Raw genomic sequence first — 19,307 nt, 5'->3', positions numbered from 1 at the left:
AGATTCCAATCCCGACTCAGGTTTAACCTGAGCCGGGATAGGAATCTGCGGTATTTTCTGCCTTGTGTGAACCTGAAATTAAAGTGAAACTGACGGATATTTTCTAACATACAGAGTATATTTTTTATTTTTTTTTAAAAAAGTGGTCGTGAGAAGTACCCAACCATACATGTATATTTGACATTAATGCAGGATGGTTGAATGATTAGCCAAGCTGTAATGATTCTTATGGATACATTATCTTAACAACTTTCCTAACATTATTCTAGTACACTTTGTAAATGTATTTCGTTTAGATTAAGAGATGTAAAGAAAATTTTTTAAAAATAGGTCATGGCAATCCTCTTGTAAATATATGAAATTTGAAATGACTTTTCCACACTCTAAAAACATACGGGTCAGAACTGACCCGGAAAAGACATTAGTGCCCGTTGGGGTCATACTCCATTCCAGGTAAAAAATGACTTTAGATTTTGGTCATGAAGGGGTAACCGTGACCCAATTCATGACTCTGAATGGGTCATAATATATCTGACCCCATTCCTTGTCATTTCTGACCCGGAACTGAGTGTGGTCCCAGCAGACCCTTTTCCGGGTGAGACTGACCAGGATGTTTTTAGAGTGCATACTAGGTCCTATGTACATCCTTTGTATAGTGTGTAGTATTACCTATGTGTATCATGCATTTTGTGAATAAATCAAAGTCACTATAGTAAAACAATTAAAAAGCCTATAGAGAGGGAGAAACGAACCCTGCACATCAGGGTAACAGGTGGTTTTAGCATATTGTTTTCAGCCATTTTCCGTCGTCACAACTATTGAGTAAGGCATGATAGCTCGTGTGCAGGGCAAAGAGTGATTCAATGTTTATGGAATTCGAGTCTCGGATTGAATAAACCTGTTCGTAATTCAAAATTTAATGACCTTTCTTTTTTCTCAGTTGGTTAGGCACTTCACTCGTTTTCAAAGCGGCATAATGCATAAGCTTGCCCGACGTAACAATTCTGTGTAATTCATGATCAAACAAAGAATGAGCTTGCGTTTATAGAGCAGGACTGATCATATTATACTCCATCAGTTGACAATTTGCAGGCATCCATTTCATTGTTTTGTATATTGAATGCAATAAAAGCCTATAGATTTCCTTTCATATTGCGAAATACCATTCTCGCTGTCAGGTGGAGAATCACATGAATAATCATCGCATCACAGATGCTTATCTCAGTGAATTTACAAACCAAAGTGCCTGTTGGTAAAGGGGATAGAGAGTGTGGGGTTATAGGGCGGTTGAACAAAATACCAGGTCAGATTATTTTTATAGGACCTATCTGGAACATCTAGCCTCTATTTCGATTACGTTGCTGAAGATTTTGAATTGGTAAAGTAACACAGTAGAGCTATACCGGGACCGCGAAACTTGTTTGTTTGTTTGTTTGTTTGTTTGTTTGTTTGTTTATTTATCTATTTATTTTTAGTGTGGGGGTCGCCGGCCGGGGGGGGGGGGGGATCCGTGTATTGTCCGAGGTTGGGACTGTAAGCGTTTGGTACCCCCCCCCCCCCCCTTCGATGGGAATAATTTCTGGACGGAACTGCCGAAAAGTCATGGGTTTTGCTGTGATCCCCCCCCCCCCCATTCCCATTCCCATTCCCCCTCCTTTTTTCCTTTTTGACGAGCAAAAAGTTAGAGTTTGATGTTTGAGGGGGGGGGGGGGGGGATGGGGGAGACGATTCTCCGGTACGAAGGCCCTCTATATAAAAATAGAACTCGGTATATAGGACCGAGACCTAAAACAGGCCTATGTTCCATGTTTCATAGTAGCCGAATAGCTTTTTGATTGCTCTTAATTCCTGCTTGTGTTGACAAATTTCGCGCAGTAGCTCAGCAGCTCCATAGAAATTAATATCATTGATCATAAAGATTCTAACGTTAGTAGTTCTATTACCCTCAGTTCTGTATCGATTTTTTTTAAAATGCACGTCTGATCGTGAAAAAGAATTTTACTGTAGGTCTCTATTCATCCGGTTGCTTCAGTTTTCGAGCCAACCAGGCAAAAATCGCTCTGGTACAATAATCATCTTGCAGGCATTTGAGTTTTCAGGTGATTGTATGATGAAACACCTGTAACTGTTAAACTTCTATGCATGGGGCTTGCTACTGCGCGAAATTTGTCAACACAAGCAGTAGAACCTCTTTGACTTTACTGTAACATAATGCTGGCCGTCGTGGACACAGCTTAGCTCGTTGGCTGGCGCCGCGCGCGCACGCCACTACGGAGCATGCACACAGCCAGCGCAGCATGCGATCAGTGAAATGCAGTGATCTGTTGGGCGCGTAGTGGCGCTAGCTAGCTGTGTGTGTGCCTTCTGAAGGCTCTATGGTGTGTGTGTGTGTGGTGTACGCGTACGTGCTAGGATCATGCAAGATCGATCAGGAGCGCGTTAGCGAGCGAGGAGCGAGCTAAAAGTAGACGAGACGCCGACGATCGTCGTCTGTATGTAGACATGTATAATGTAGCAAGCAGCTGATCGCAATATCTGGAGCCTTAACTTGTTAGAATGTTCTTATTTTCATTGTTTTATCGACATCATCGTATGTATTCTGCATCAGTAATACTCGTCCGTAGTCAAGGCAAGCTCGTCAAACCTTAATTAGGTAAGCGTGAGTGCAAGTGTTTTCATTTTCATGTTAGACTCTAACTTCTAACAACGTCTAACGTTAAAACACTAATAACAGAAGTATTTTTACAAGTGAAACATCATTAAAAAGTTAGTTACAGACTTCTCTAGAGCAAATAATGACTAACGTTAGGCCTATAGGTATGCTACAGTATGTAATGTGATCAGAAAGGACAGTTTAGTCCAGCAAATTGCCTGGCCTCGACCTGGGACTGATTGGGTAATGTGGTAGCCGAATGGTTACAACCAATGGCAATTGTCAGAAAAACATTGTAGGATGTCTGGAATGTGGCCCTGTGATAAATGAATTGTACTAACGTTTAACAGGCCCTAACATCAATACTACACGCAGGTTCATCATTCTGTAAAAATAATAACAAGATACATAAGTAGGAAGTACCAATAAGCATGTTGTTGGCATATTGCTAACCGGTAGTAACACTGTTCAAACAGCTGGAACAAATACAACCCCTAACGTTACAAGTTAGGATCTGACACCTGCTTAATATCATGTTTGTCTTGACATAGGCTACCTAACGTTAACGTTAGAGGTTTCTAGATTCTAACGTTCGACTTAGATCTAACTTAGTTACAAGATCACAACTGAAAGTTCATCCAACAGGCCCCTGCCCAGGTACACCGATGCCCATGGGCCATACCCATGGCATGGCATCTGTCTCTTCACGGTGGGCTTCTTATGTATACATAGTGATGTAGCAAGAAAGTTGCAGACTTGAAATTGATGGTATAATAGATGATGTCCCATTAAGTATCTAACAAGACTTAGACATCTAGAGCATCTAGATTTTGACTTTTGACTTGTTGTTATAGACATTGTACACGTAGAAAAACTTTGAACATAAAGTACACTGTATAAACCCTAACTTAAGAATCTTGCTAGATATGGTCCTTATTCATAATGGTTTCTAAGTATGCATAAAACTCTACAGGTTACTACTGTTCACAAGTGATAGTGAGTACAGCCCTTCCTGAAGGAAGCAGAATTTGAAATCTGGCATCTAAACTAAAGAAGCAATTGAAATACGTACTAGATCTATAGTACGAGATCTTAGCTTCTACTATTATCTAAAAAAACAAATTTTTGTGTGCTTTTATTCATGATTTCTTGCAAGGAGCAAAGATTCACAAATGTAAATTGGATGCCAAAGATTTTGTTTACACAATGGATTGAATGCCAATGGCAGTTCACAAAGGTTTTATGCCGCAAAAAAGGTTGTCAGCTGCAATTTGTGAAAGTTTCATGCCATGAATGTTTCTGGTTCTATGATGTATCGTACTTCCAGCTTTTTTTCAAACCGAGGTGTAATGATGGTGTCACAATTACTTTTTTTCGGAAGCTACCAGTAGTATCCTTATTAATCTGACAATTGTTTTAAAGCGATTTAAAAAAAAATAGTACCTATGCTTATCAATCAGGTAGTTTGTCAGTCTGCTTGCATGAAGGCAAGTATGTAGAACCATCTAGATGGCAAAAGATTCTAGATGCTTTGAAATGTGTCATGTTTCTGATGCAAATTTTTCACATAGGATGGATCATGCAGTGCTATAATGAAAACTTCCTGCAGATATTTAATATACCAACACTAGTACTAATGTTGTAGCAGTGTAGTTGCTGTCAAAACCTGGGTCAGCTTTGGTTGTGTCTGTTTCCCCAAGATTCTTTTTTTTTTCTTTCCCTCAGGGATGTTCCAAGGAAGGAAACCAAACTAAAAATGCCCCGAGTCATCAATACGTACTCAAAATCAAGACCTACATTTAGGACGAGGGAGAATGATGTATTTGATGAGCTGCATCAAATTGACGCCAGGCAGGCAAATGGTATGTGCTTAATAATCTTCTGTACTCACTGATAATTTTGCATACTCACATGTATTTTTGAAACTTGCAGTTGATCAGACATTCTCTTAAGTTGCCAGTTTTGTGCCTCTTAATGATTGCAAAACAAAAAACAAAAAGCGAAAACTGAATAAATAGATAACATCAACAGAAGAAAATGTGACTTCTCACACAAATAGTTTTGTTAACACATTGCATGATATGTATCTCCCAGAAAGCAGTACTGGTATTCCAAGGATTTGAGCAGGGGCCCATTAGCGAGTGGCATTCAGCTTCAACATTTGCATATATACAATGTATGTGCAAATGCCAGGCTTGACTTGCCATAGTCTAGGTTAGACTTGCCATGTTCACTGTTACTTATTTGCAAGGCAAATTTTTCGCTATATTTTTGTTCATATTTTCACAAGTTATTCTCGCTATCGCGAGCCTATTTTGAGACTAAAACCACAGGGAATATGTCAGTATTCTAGATATACAGTATTTGATTCAACATTTTTTGTGTAATATACCGGATATCTCTTTAGGCATTTTTTAGAGTTTGTCTTGTCTATATGATATAGTGCATGTGATGGATATAATGATATGTTGTAGAAATATGTATATTTGAGCCAAGTTTATTTTTTCCTGAGATACTTATTTTCATTTTTAAAAGAGGGGAGGGAGATAGAGAACAGCAAATGAGCAGGTTGGTCAAGCAGTGTATTACTTTGCTAGCAACAGCTATTTTTGTACCAAGTGTTTGTTCACTCAATCATTATGCTTTTTATGCTTTGTTTTGTTGGAACAGCCCTTGACACAATCACAGAAGCTGACAGCTCACCTGGGGCTGATGTAGCTGTTCCATCCACAAAACCATTCTCCAGGTGGCCAAAGTATGTTGAGTAATCTGGTATTCATTCACGTACAGTACACGTACAGAATTCCACTGTTTGTAAAACTAAGTGCAGTGGACTCCTGTTATAGCGGAGTCCTCGGGACCAGCAGTTTTCTTTTGTTATATCTAAATTTTGTTATAACCGAACAAATAAACAATAAAAATACATAGAGTGGATAATGTTGTGGCATTCATATTTATTTTGTTGTAACCGGAATGACGTAATTACTTTGTTCGTTATAAGGAGTGCATTGTATTGTAAATGATAGTACAAGTATTTGTAGACTTGATTTGAACAGTTTTATACAGATTTGATTACCTGGAAAACACTGTACACACCTGATTGTGAAATTGTGCCCATGCTGAAGGTGTCAGTCTGCTGCCTTATGTGCTCACAAATTTGACATGACTTTATTTAAATAGGTCCAGCAGAGTCAGAAGAAAGCCTGCAACAACCAGATCACAATCCCTGAAGAATAAAGCACCAAGTTGGGTGAGTGCTCTAAAGCATATGAATTAAAAGTGTACAAGATTTGGCATAATATACAGTGTACCTTCATTTACAAGATACTGCAGAGAAAGTCAACTAACATCAACCAGTTTCCTTGCACAGTTGGCTCTGTTCTAATAATGCTTTAGACAAATAAATCAGTTTCTTTGAATCCAATTCCATCTTTCCTTTTTTTTTTCAAGATGATTTTATGTTCTCATCTTGCTCTTCTGAAAGTGAAGACATGTCTATTTACTTGGCAATCATTGCAATGTTTGTTGAAATGTGAGTGAAATAATGAAACCTTGTTTTGCTTCATTTTATTTTATCAGGCTCCATTTCAATTTCCATTGAAAAGCCAAAGGACAGAGAAAGCCAAGTTCTCACCCATTGTTGCTTCAATGCAATCATCAGAAATGGAAGATGATTCTGTCATCCTTATGTCAGGTAAAAACTGCAACTCCTGTTACATAATGATAAGATAATGTCTACAAAATACTGCTCAAAACAATCCTGTATCTTGTAGACCCATTTTGCTACCTGCTTTGATCATGTAAGAACTGTGAATATGTCAAGAAATATATCAATATCCACTCATAGTTGCACAGCTTGCACTCAATAATTGTGTTTTTCTTAGCAGATATCTACTGAGTAAAGATAAAAAAATTAAGTTACACAGAAATGCCATGTGAAGCTTCAATATGACCCCCCCCCCCCCCGTTTTTGCCATGTTTATTAATGGATTCAGCTTTTGATGATATTGTCTTGCAGACTTCTCTGAAGAGAGCTCAACTCTTTGCAGTGATGATCCAGTGATTACACAGACAGAAACTTGCAATGACTCCTGTGATGACTATTCAGATATAGAGGTTCCAAGAGACCTTCCTGGTAAAAATCTCTTCATACTGCTGTACACGTAAAGTTTGATATTTAAATTTGCACATAGTTTTTGCTTGCTAGCTCTCTTTTTTTTTCTTTAATTTGTATCCATTCATAGGCTTGATTCATATGAACAAGTTCTGTTACTTTCATCAAATGTTGTTGATGTAAAGTTAATGCTTCATACCTTTTACCTTGCACCATTGACTATTATTAGACTACCTTTCTCACATAAACTTTATACTGTGTTTGTTTGTGAAGGTATTTGTCAATTAAAGGCCACACTTAACCACTGTGATGCAATGTATTTAAGTGTAATTATTCTTTCTTTCTTTCTTTCATCTAGTTGAAAAGGGGAATTCCAGAACCTCTTCAAACAGGATTTTGAAGTTGTCGCAGGTCTCAAATGTGAAGACTGCTCAAAAACCCAAAGGAAAAAAAGGTGAATATCTTCATTGTTAGGCCCAATGGCTTTGAGAGTTTTCATATTGGAGAATGATCCATGTCAGTATACTAGGAACACATTCAAAGTGAGAGCAGGAAGTTATCACACACTGTGTGTGATAACTTATAAGTGAGAGCAAATCTATTAATAAGAGCATTGTAAAACATCAATGTAGCTCAGACTTTGTCTGAATGTGTCATAATAAGCTGACCGATTTATAGATTGTTGTCTGTGATTCAGTATAATTATGTGACATTCAGTTTGAAGATATTACAGCACATTACTGTCCAAACAGATAACTGGTATCTGTGTAACTGTGGAAAGTAGTTAATGTTAAGTTATGTTTGTTATGTTATCAAGACATGTACCCAATTTCAGGGTTCAAGAAATAGAAAGGCACAGATACTATCAGCATTTCATGATTTCAGCACCCTCTGATTGCCATCTTGCAACATGCACAACAATTGCAGAAGAGTGTATTACTAGGGAAAGCAGAGGAATGACAGAAGATAGGCTCTTATCTCAGATGTTTGTAAAATTATATGTCAGAATCTATGTCACGCCATAACATTTTCACATCAGAAGAAGATAGCATCTCTTACAAAATTGCAAAACTGGAACATAAAAACTACAATATATAATCAGAAACATGAATTTATCCAACTTTTCAGTCCAGATTCACGCAATGCAGTTTAAATTCATTTCAGTCTCGGGATGGATTTGCGAAGTTGTGTAGATCTCATAAAGTTCAAAGTGGATGAATCAAGGTCAAAGTCAAGGTCAGCTTTGCAGAAACAACAGCAGAAGAATATGCCAACATTTTTAACCAGTCTTTGTAAACAGATAAGGTAGGTGATAAGCAAACTAAGGCTGACATGCAAGGTTGGGATGAAGCACATGGCAGATTCTGTAATCAGTAGCAAGGGTCACATGGGGAGAGTAAACACAGGAATCTGTGAGTATATTAGACCCGCACTATGACATATTCTATTACAAGAATGTGACTGGTAGAAACACTTGTCGACTTATGTTTTCTGCCTCACCGACATCAGTTTTTTTTTTCTTCTTCTTCTGTTTCTTGATGCATTCTTTTCTCTTTCTTTTTTTTTTTACATTTCAAAGGGAAAAGGACATCACGGAAACCTCCACACTCGACTCTCTTGGAGGGAAAGTTATCTGCTCTTGACTTAGACCAGTACGAAATCTCAGAAATACCAGGTAAATAGACGTTGACAAGCCTTTTCATGTGATTTTGTCTTCCATCAAGAATACAATCTGACAATGTGCCAACCGACCTTGACGAATGATTTGAGTTCAAACGACTGAGCTTTTATGCTGTAGCAAGAAAGTTGCAGACTTGAAATTGATGGTATATGTTAGATGATGTCCCATGTGCAATGTTCATAAACTTAGTAGTGCTTATATTCCCTTTGATATAGCCACACAGGCTATGTTTCAGGGTCTTTGATGTTGTAGTAACTGATTCTAACTTAGCATCTGAATCAGTTGTCAGAACTTTGATGAATGTCAACTTGTATCATCAGGCAATGGTGCTGAAATTCAAGTCAGTGGATCTTCCTCTTCAATGTTTCTGGATGACATTCCATGCAGTGATGACCAGAGAAAACCTGGAAATTCATCCAGACTTGTATCAGGTAATTGCTTCAACATTTAAGTTTTGTTGAGTTATATAAGCATCTTTTGAAGATACCAGCACATGTGCCATGTCTCATGTTACCATAATTCTTTTTCAAGGAATTCACTGAAAGCAACTGATGACAAATAGGTAAATGTTCAAGACAGAGCAAAACAGGCTTTTTAAGAGTTTTCTCGCTTTCTTAACATTAGTGTAGAGCAGTGTAAATATCCACAATTATTGTCTATATAAGCAATAATAACTCTAGCAGTGCATTATCAATGCATATTTTTGTTCGCTTGATTTTCATGTGCAATATGAGAGCATATTCAATGAACACTCAGGCCTAACTCATGCCTAACAATTGACATACTTTATATCGCGTCTAGTGAAAAAGCCAAGGAAAAGCAAGCAGCCAGTGAACAAGTCCAAAGAACAGACTATCCCCACACGATCTGTTTATAGCCTTTGTAGCAGTGAGAGTGACACAAGTCTAGAGAGCAAAGCTTCCAAGGCACCAGGTACAGAATTTTCCTGTAAACTAAAAATACCCCTTATGAAGACAGTTGGTCTTTAAGTGCAGTTCTGTTGTGTCTATGGCAACAACAAATGATGGACACCAGACATGTTTCTCATACTATGGATGTAAATGTTTGCCAGTTTTTAATATCTATCATCTATCTTATTTGTGCAGACAACATGCATACTGAAACTTCTTTGCAGGAATCATATTCTTGGTGAGAAAAGTTGATTATTATTATTTGTCATGATTATTATCTGTTTTTCCTTGCCACTATTATTGTATTTGCTATTGTTAGCAGAGTGATTTGATTTAATAGTATAAATACAAACTGCATATATGCATATATGCAGGCAGAAAAAAAAAAGTGTTATTTCCAATGTTCAGTCATGTTTGTGTTTTATTTTATTATGTTTTCTTCCTGGGTCAGAGCAAACACTGAGCATAATTGGGCAAAAGGCATCAATACAACCAAGGAATTCAAGGAAATTGCAGTTGCAACACTCTGGTGTGAAAAATTTCTCTGCAAAGGTATGGATATGCAAAGATATGGATATTTGCCCGTCATATTGTAATGCTTCATAAATGGGCAAGACTTAAACATCACCATGTCTGCACAACTCCTGTACAGTAGCCAGTTTTCAGTACTATTTTTGTCCCCGCCGAACGAGTTCGAGCAGGGGACTATGAAACGGGCTCCGTACGTGTGTGTGTCTGTGCGTCCGTGCGTCCGTGTGTCTGTCCGTGTGTGCGTCCGTGTGTGATCAAAATCTTCGATTTGCTACTTCTCTGTCATTTATGAGCCAATTTTGATTCTGTTAGCTTTATATGATAGCACTACATGGGAGCTTTGAAACTTCTACACAGAATTTCAGTTGTGACATTTGACCTTGACCTTTGACCTATATAGTACATTGTGCTACAAAATGCTACTCCTTCGCCATTTCTCACCCGATTTCGATTCCGTTTGCTTTATGTGATGGCACTAGGTAAGGGCTTCAAAACTTGTACACAGAATTTTGACCTCTGACTTCTTTGACCTTTGACCTTGATTTTTGACCTATATTGTACATTTTGCTACAAAATGCTACTCCTTCGCCATTTCTAACCCGATTTCGATTCTGTTTGCTTTATGTGATGGCACTAGGTGAGGGCTTCAAAACTTCTACACAGAATTTTGACCTTTGACCTTGATTTTTGACCTATATTGTACATTGGCTACAAAATGCTACCCCTTCGCCATTTCTAACCCGATTTCGATTCCGTTTGCTTTATGTGATGGCACTAGGTGAGGGCTTCAAAACTTCTACACAGAATTTTGACCTTTGACTTCTTTGACCTTTGACCTTGATTTTTTACCTATATTGTACATTGGCTACAAAATGCTACTCCTTCGCCATTTCTAACCCGATTTTGATTCCGTTTGCTTTATGTGATGGCACTAGGTGAGGGCTTCAAAACTTCTACACATAATTTTGACCTTTGACTTCTTTGACCTTTGACCTTGACTTTTGACGTATATTGTACATTGGCTACAAAATGCTACTCCTTCGCCATTTCTAACCCCATTTCGATTCCGTTTGCTTTATGTGATGGCACTAGGTGAGGGCTTCAAAACTTCTACACAGAATTTTGACCTTTGACTTCTTTGACCTTTGACCTTGATTTTTGACCTATATTGTACATTGGCTACAAAATGCTACTCCTTCGCCAATTCTAACCCGATTTCGATTCCGTTTGCTTTATGTGATGGCACTAGGTGAGGGCTTCAAAACTTCTACACAGAATTTTGACCTTTGACCTTGATTTTTGACCTATATTGTACATTGGCTACAAAATGCTACTCCTTCGCCATTTCTAACCCGATTTCGATTCCGTTTGCTTTTTGTGATGGCACTAGGTGAGGGCTTCAAAACTTCTACACAGAATTTTGACCTTTGACTTCTTTGACCTTTGACCTTGACTTTTGACCTATATTGTACATTGGCTACAAAATGCTACTCCTTCGCCATTTCTAACCCGATTTTGATTCCGTTTGCTTTATGTGATGGCACTAGGTGAGGGCTTCAAAACTTCTACACAGAATTTTGACCTTTGACTTCTTTGACCTTTGACCTTGATTTTTGACCTATATTGTACATTTTGCTACAAAATGCTACTTCCGGTGGGGACATATATTACGCACCACGTAATTTCTACTTTTCCTTGTTCTTTCTTTCACAATGAAATATAATGCATGACATATATTCAATGTCCCCTGCAATTCAAATTTGATTACTGACTGCAGAAAGTCAACATTTTGCTGTCATGTCTACTTCAAGTAATGAAACCTAGTTTGCACTGTATTTGTAACTACAGCAGAGCTGCCTTGAACAGCAGGTCTGTAGGCGTATGCCTCTGACTAAGACTACCCTTATAGGTAACATGAACGAATAGATAACAAAATTAGTAACTGAAAAGGTATGATCTGTGGATATATGTGTAAGATTTTTCTTTGACATGAAGTAACATAGTCTTTGTCATGGTTTTTTTCATTTAGTAAAATGCAATTTCTGTTTGTGTTTGTGTTTGTGTTTTTGTTTGTGTTGCTGTGACTAGAATGCCAAGAAACAAGTATCCTTCTTACTGGGACCAAAACCAGATGTGATTGATCCAACAAACCCTGCCACAGACATCCCACCTCACAACTATTTACCTCATCTCTCACCTTCAGCAAGTATTCTCAGAAAGGTAAGGATTATAGCAAAAGTTCAGTAGATGTCAGAGGTGTGAATTCCACAAAGAATCAATGAAAATAAATTTTTCATATAAAGTACACATTCCATCAAATTACATATGTTAAGGGTAATATTATTCCCCCTGCTCTCAGAAAGAGGTAATTAAAGTGCTCCTTCATTATGCTAGAAAAGTGAAAGTATGTTGAAATTTCTTTATATTTTCTTTATACATATTGTTGTCAAAAGTGATGTCAGTAGTCTCCTTATCCAGCAATGACAGCACAGAAAGTTTACAACTTCATAATTTTTGAATCGGTTGTCTGATTTTCCAAAAACTTTCACTGATGTGTTCTACTAATATTGCTGCTTTTACTCAATCCACATTTATATTTGGGGTTTGGTTTCCTTTAAATCCATGCAGAGCCAACGAGAAGACAAGCAGCTTGGACAGGATGTGAAAACGTCAAGAGCAACTAGTACACCTCAAAAGCCTTCAAGACATTCTAGAAGAATGCGTAGCTGCCATATTATGGACCTTTCTGTGAGTTGTTATCAGTATCAACCATGAAGTATGCAGAGTCCATTCATAATCAGATAATTATTATGTACTAAAGTGTTAATTTAACATTTCGAGCCTCTCTGATAAAGTTTTCCTGTATTTCTGTCACTGACAATTAGCAAGGGTTTTGGTGAAAGTGTATGTAAACAGCTAAGTGTCAATGGGTAACGCACGCTGACTTAAATGAATCAAAGACAATGGAGCATGGACTGTGAGAATATTATTTTGTGCAATGAAATGCAATGCAGCAATAGTCACCAGGAGATAGAGTTAAAACTGTAATAATCAATTGAACATTGTTATTACAAGCCAACAACCAAAGATTCTACAGTACACTGTAACTGCTGCATGACCTATAGATGATGTGCATAATGTTGTTTAAGTGAGGTATTCTAATGCAACATCATATTCAGTTGGTAGAAGGTTCATTAGATGCAGACAGTTTTACAGTCTTAAGAAATATTGTTTAAACTAACATTTGTAATTCACTGTTTTGATCCAGTTTGATATCTCAGCTGTGTCCTTGCCATCCGACAGTGATCTTGTCATTCCTCCATGTTTTGAGAACAAGGAAAACAGTACCAAAGTACAAGTGCCACTTCAGGGAAGTGGTACTGATATTGGTGAAACAACTGAACAGTTGTTGGATTTTGAGGTAGGTTATATTTCCTCCTCGTTTTATTGCATCATTGCTAAAAATGAATTTTCTGCAATGGAATCTTGATTTCAGTAAAGTCAGGAAAAAATAGTCACTTAAGTAGTAAACTGTTCATGATGGTCATTTGCCTGGAGTGAAGGTGTTGCATGACTTTAAATATCACTGAGTCAGTACAGCTGAAAATATTGCGTACCCATGATATATAAGAAGCATTACTTTACCAGCTTTTTAGAGCTAGTAGCACTCTTGCATGCTGTGCAGCTTCACTGAGCATTACCCATTGCTTTCTCCAAGGGTTGCACAAAAACTTTTGGATTTTAAGGTATTGTAGATTTTTACTTTTGTCAAATGACTTCCTTATCATATATACAGCTGAACATTAACTTCAAATGCATTGTAGAAGACAGCAACATCTTGAATTAAATGCTCCTCTCGATTGGACATGTGATATTACAGAATTGTTTGAGAAACTCAACATTCCAAGAGTGTCATTACATGAACTAAGCGTATTAAGTATTGCTTTTCCTGATACCAGTCACATGTTTAGACCAGTCCATGATCATAATGTAACATAACTGGCATGTAATTGCTTGTATATGTTGACATATATGCCAGTGAGTAAATGGCATGGTGATTTTCAGGAACACTGTGCTTTCCTTCTAGCCCCTGTGCCTCGAAGCATCTACACACATTGGCACACTGACAGAGCAAAGCCCAGGAAAGGGTGATAGCTGTGGCCTTAAGCGAGGTGAGATGACCCCTACCTCACAGGTCAAGAGGAGCAGCCCTGACGCAGAGACACCATCCAAACGACTTCAAAAGAAATCAAGAATCATTGTAAGTCAAGACAAGTCACATGTTTAGATAGCATTATCTCTTCCTTCCCTTCCCTTTCCTATCCCAAATCATATGGGCATTCAGTAATCGTGACAGCTGTTAAAGGAATGCAATCAAAGTTCGTCTGATGAATACTGTAATTGTTACATCATACACATGCCACAGATGTCACATCACTGATACTGGTATTTAACCCAAGAGAAAAGGGGTATATGTAAGCTTGTTCTCTTTATTTCTAGGCCAACAGCCCAATCCAGGTGGGGAATAAAGTAAATTTTGGCCCATTAAAGGACAAGATGACCTTAATATACACACTTACATGTGGACTGAGAGAATGCAGCAATATTAGCAGAACACATCAGTGAAAATTTGAGGGAATAGAACGATTTGTTTACAATTTATGAATTTTTGAAGTTTCAGTGCCACTATCACTGGATGAAAAGACTACTACAATTTGTGATGTCACATGCGTAAAACGACATAAAGAAAATATCCTTTGTTTTGACGTAGGGAGTGCGTGGCCTCATACAAATCCTGCTGTCAAGGATGTCCTTGTTCATTTCCTTGTATGTTAGAACCAGGATGCCAAGGTGAGTACACACGAACACAGCAGGAAGTGTCTGCAGTACCAACAGGTCCTGCCAAGTAATCCCATCCCAGAGTGTGTCATTACCATGCTGCCATTCAGTGGATACAAGCAGTCTACTGCCAGACACAGTCAGCCAGTGGCAGTGGCAGCTGCCAAGACAGGTGAACCTTTGGATACTGCCATGCTGGAGAGCTACCCACAAGGCAAAGATTTGTTACATACAATATACTCTGTGATCTGAATGACTATATAGGTGCCAGCCGCATTTCATGAAAATCAACTGACTTTCAGTACATGTACCCGTAAATGGATTAAACAACAGAGAGAGTAATTTTCTTCTTACATAGGACATTTGTGTGTGTGTGTGTGTGCGTGTGTGTGTGCATGTGTGAAAGCAATGCAGCAGACAATCAGAAATATGAGCAAAGATAAGATGGGGGGCTACGGTGTTTAAATGTCAGTAAATCAATTGCAGCTTCCTATTGCAACCTTAACATGGCTGTTACGGTTATGTGACCATCTATGCAAACAAGAAAATAAAAAGATTACATTTTGGTGGATTGTGGTAAGTGAATGGCAATTACTACAAAATCTGATGTCATCATCTCTTTATCACAGCCAAATTATGGGATTTCTTGTTAACTAGCATTTCCATCCAGTCAAGCTTTTTAACAATGTCTGATTAAGTTTAAATTTTCAGTAATCAGTTCCTTGAAATTCACTTCTGTCTTTGGCATTTTCAATTAAGATAATATGATTTTTTGTGACGAGTTTTCTGCATCATTATGTGTTGTACTCATGACAGATATCTACATTGTCTTTCTGTCCTGTGTTTACACATTCTGTATACTTGTAGATGTGCTGGAGACTATTCCTGAGACAGTCTTTGTGCCGCCTTCGTCCTCTGTTGGATGTCCAAGCTAGATTCCTGCCAACACAGCTTAAAGGGAACCATCTTGCTAATGAAGACTTAATTATTTATTTTTGCTTAGTTAGCACATGCCAGTAAAATATCTATAGCATGGCTATGATTTCTCTGAAGAGAAAAACCAAAGAAATAATTCATGTCGTTTACATATTTATCAAGTACATGTACATAATGTCTGTGCATGACCACTGTCTATTCATGTAGTTTAATGATCCAGTATGTTTAGTGCTTACTGCTTCTTAATCATCTGGTCCACTATGTTGATAGAAAGAAAGCATCAGCCATCTGCACGTACATGTATGTAGAGTGGGCATAGACTAGATAGAGTAGCTGTGTTATCACACATGCACACATTGCGACTGGGTGCATGCAGGGGCCATCCAGGAATGTATCTCTTTATGCACATCCATTGCATCAAATAATCTATCGTACAGAATATCAGCCCAGCAATAGATTACCCAAATGTCTTCTTTTAGAGGAGTCAGTAGGAAGTTTTGAGATAAGAATAGTGAAACCGTATGTTTATGAGTCACGTGTATATGTCACATAGCAATCACAAAGTCCATGCCCAGTGGTACCCTTTAAATTGTAACGATCGCTAACCTGAGCAATGAACAACTCGTCTATTTCTTGTATACATTGTTTACTGTAAACTGTAAAATGCCCCAGGGCATGGTGAAGGTGTGTTAGAGCCTAAAGACATGAATAATCTTATTTCACATAACATGCATAAGGGCTTACTAAACAATTCATTCACAACTTTATGGTACACCTTGCAATTTGAAATAAAAAAACCTAAACACCCTGCCCACCACATGCTTACACACAAGTACCCTCACAAGGAATTACATAATTATAAGCTGAGATATATTACAGTGGTTCTATTTGTCTTTTGCATGGTGCCACTATATTATGAACACCATTGAACGGTGTGATCACAGGGTGTTTGACTTGGTTTTCTGCTGACCAATAAGTTCACTCCTTGCCATCCGTAGCCTACTTGTACAAAATTGAGTGTCAGGTCTCTGTAATTATGCAGATATCAACCCTAATACAGTGTTTAAATGAGTAAGAGTGAGTTCAGGAATTACATGTATTCGTGTAAATATTGTTCATATTACATGTAGATATATCTTACGCAGAGTATATATAATATTCCATATTTTTGAAGTTGAAGTTATATCTACTATTGATGCAGTGGCAGGGTCTGTTAAAAGATATACATTGTACGATGTATGTTCATTCACTTTGTATTTTCACTTTGATTTTGAATATGAGATATGAAAAATATGTTTGTACTCTGTACTAATACATGTACTTCACTACAAATATGCAATTTGTATTAATTTGCTCATTCAGTTGACTGACTGGAAGAGCAACCATCCTTTATGAACAGCACATTTAACATTCCAGAGGAATATTTGAATTGTACATGGTACTGTACAATGTCAAATGAACGTCTGTTGCCAGATTGATAAGATTTGTGCAATCACAGATACGCGTTATGGTGTTCAGTTATAGATACAAACTCACAATCTTTGAGAGACTTCTTTTACATTCCCAGCAATTACAAATTGTACATTGTATTGGGGCAAGTGAAATTCACTGTTTTTCAGTCTGCTTCTTCAGTATCTACGGGTATGTGTTAATTACATATGATATGAGACATTAGTTATTGCAACTCAATCCCAAAGGTTATCGAAAGTGTGGTTTTGTATGATTCATGCATCATTGGAAATAAACACAGAAATAGATCTATGTATGACAACATTTATATTAAGGAAAGAAAGTTCATTATAGAATTTGCATTTGTATTTTTCTTCAATGTACTCTTATTTGCAATATTTGTGTTGGTTTTGTTTTTGTTTTTTCATTCAACGGAAAAAAATGATTTAAACTAGATATATCGCTACGGCTACTGATATGCCTCCGCCATAATGCATGGTTCTCCCAATAGGTCTATAGTACAATGTCTTGACAATGTGTGATGACAGTTTCACACAAGTGGCAAAATATTAAAATGACAGGTTTGACACAAATGTGCTGAATGTTCACTTTCCTAGAACTAGGTTCAATTGGATGAATGATTAAAATGTCAGAGTGCAGGTATTTGGGGAACTGATGATTTTTACTTGACTTTTGACCCTTTTATAAGTTTATGCATTGAGTAATTTTCAAGGTATTGAGAAAAAGTGTAATTTCAGTATCAAATGGGAAAATAGCATTATCTAGACCTGGCCTTTGACCTTTGACCTCACAGTTCCAAAGAGAATCACTGTTAGGTTGAACATGCATAAATATGTAAGTTTCATGATGATACCTTGAGTTACTTTCGAGATATGGAGGGAAAAGTGCAATTTAGCACTTTCACTTGACCTTTTACCTTTTGACCTTTGACCTTTTGGCTTCCCCAAAAATATATATTGGGTAATACATGCCATACATCAAGTTAAAAAAAAACAACCTTCAGGCATATTGCATTTTAAGGAAAGTAGTGATATTTTGAGGAGTTGACCTTGACCTTTGACCCTCTGACCTTTGACCCATGACCCCCAACTTCCCTAGATAATCACTGCCCATCGGTACAAGCATATATACTAAGTTCCATGAAGATACCTTGAACCATTTGCGAGATATGGAGAAAAACATGAAATTTCAATTTTTTTTTCACAAAATAACCTGTGACCTTTGACCTTTGACCCAGTTACCCTAAAATCCACACAAAGTATTATCCCCCAAGGATATACCCTCATACCAAGTTTGATGTAAAACCACCACACGGTTCTTGAGATATCGACAAAAACAAAACCGGACGGACGGACGGACGGACGTACGGACGTACAGACGGACGGACGGACGGACGACCCGAAAACATAATGCCTCCGGCCACTTCGTTGCGGAGGCATAAAAAATGTCATTTCTAGAGGAATACAAAATAAACTAGCTTATAGTTTGTACAAAGTAATGAATGTGCGGAATCCTACATATAGCAATAAGACATTGAATGAAGTAAGTCTATTTTCCTTCATTTGACCACGTTTAGTTTTATTCCTTTGAATGTGGTACACATAATTGATTTCCTCTGAATGAATCCTGTAACTTGTATGACTGGAATATTTGATGGAGGAGGTACAGGTGTACATATGATGTATGTTATACTGTAGTACAGGACCAAAGACACTGTACAAATTGATGTTATTCTCATACTGTACGTGTATCTGTGAGAGTGACACTACGTGATTATTAAATACACATACAGATTGTATAATAATACATGCTGCTGCTGTTGCACAAAGCAATAAATACCATGCTTCCAGAAACTTATCAAACATACAACCATGGTGCATTATATTCACTGTGGTGGTGTTGTGACTAGATTCTTTCCATTGAGGAGAAATGTACTGAGCACCACTAAAAGGTTGCAGTGGCAGTTTGGAAACTTGTGATTCTGGTTCATTTTCTGGTTCATTTTCTTTCCATTGTTTGGCATTCATAATACATGTATAGATTCTGGAATGTTCATAAACATTATGTTGCATTTCCCCATCCCCATCCTCAGAGTAACTGGATTTTTCACGCAACTTCAACTTCCCGTCTAATGAGCCTGAAATATCAAATTCCTACATTTCTGTATCTTAC

The sequence above is a fragment of the Diadema antillarum genome, unplaced genomic scaffold, assembly GCF_040938485.1.
Source record: "Diadema antillarum isolate AM-2024a unplaced genomic scaffold, OU_Dant_1.0 scf00000029, whole genome shotgun sequence".
NCBI classification, from domain to species: Eukaryota; Metazoa; Echinodermata; class Echinoidea; order Diadematoida; family Diadematidae; genus Diadema; species Diadema antillarum.
The sequence above is the reverse complement of the archived record's forward strand: the minus strand, read 5'-3'. Positions refer to the sequence as shown.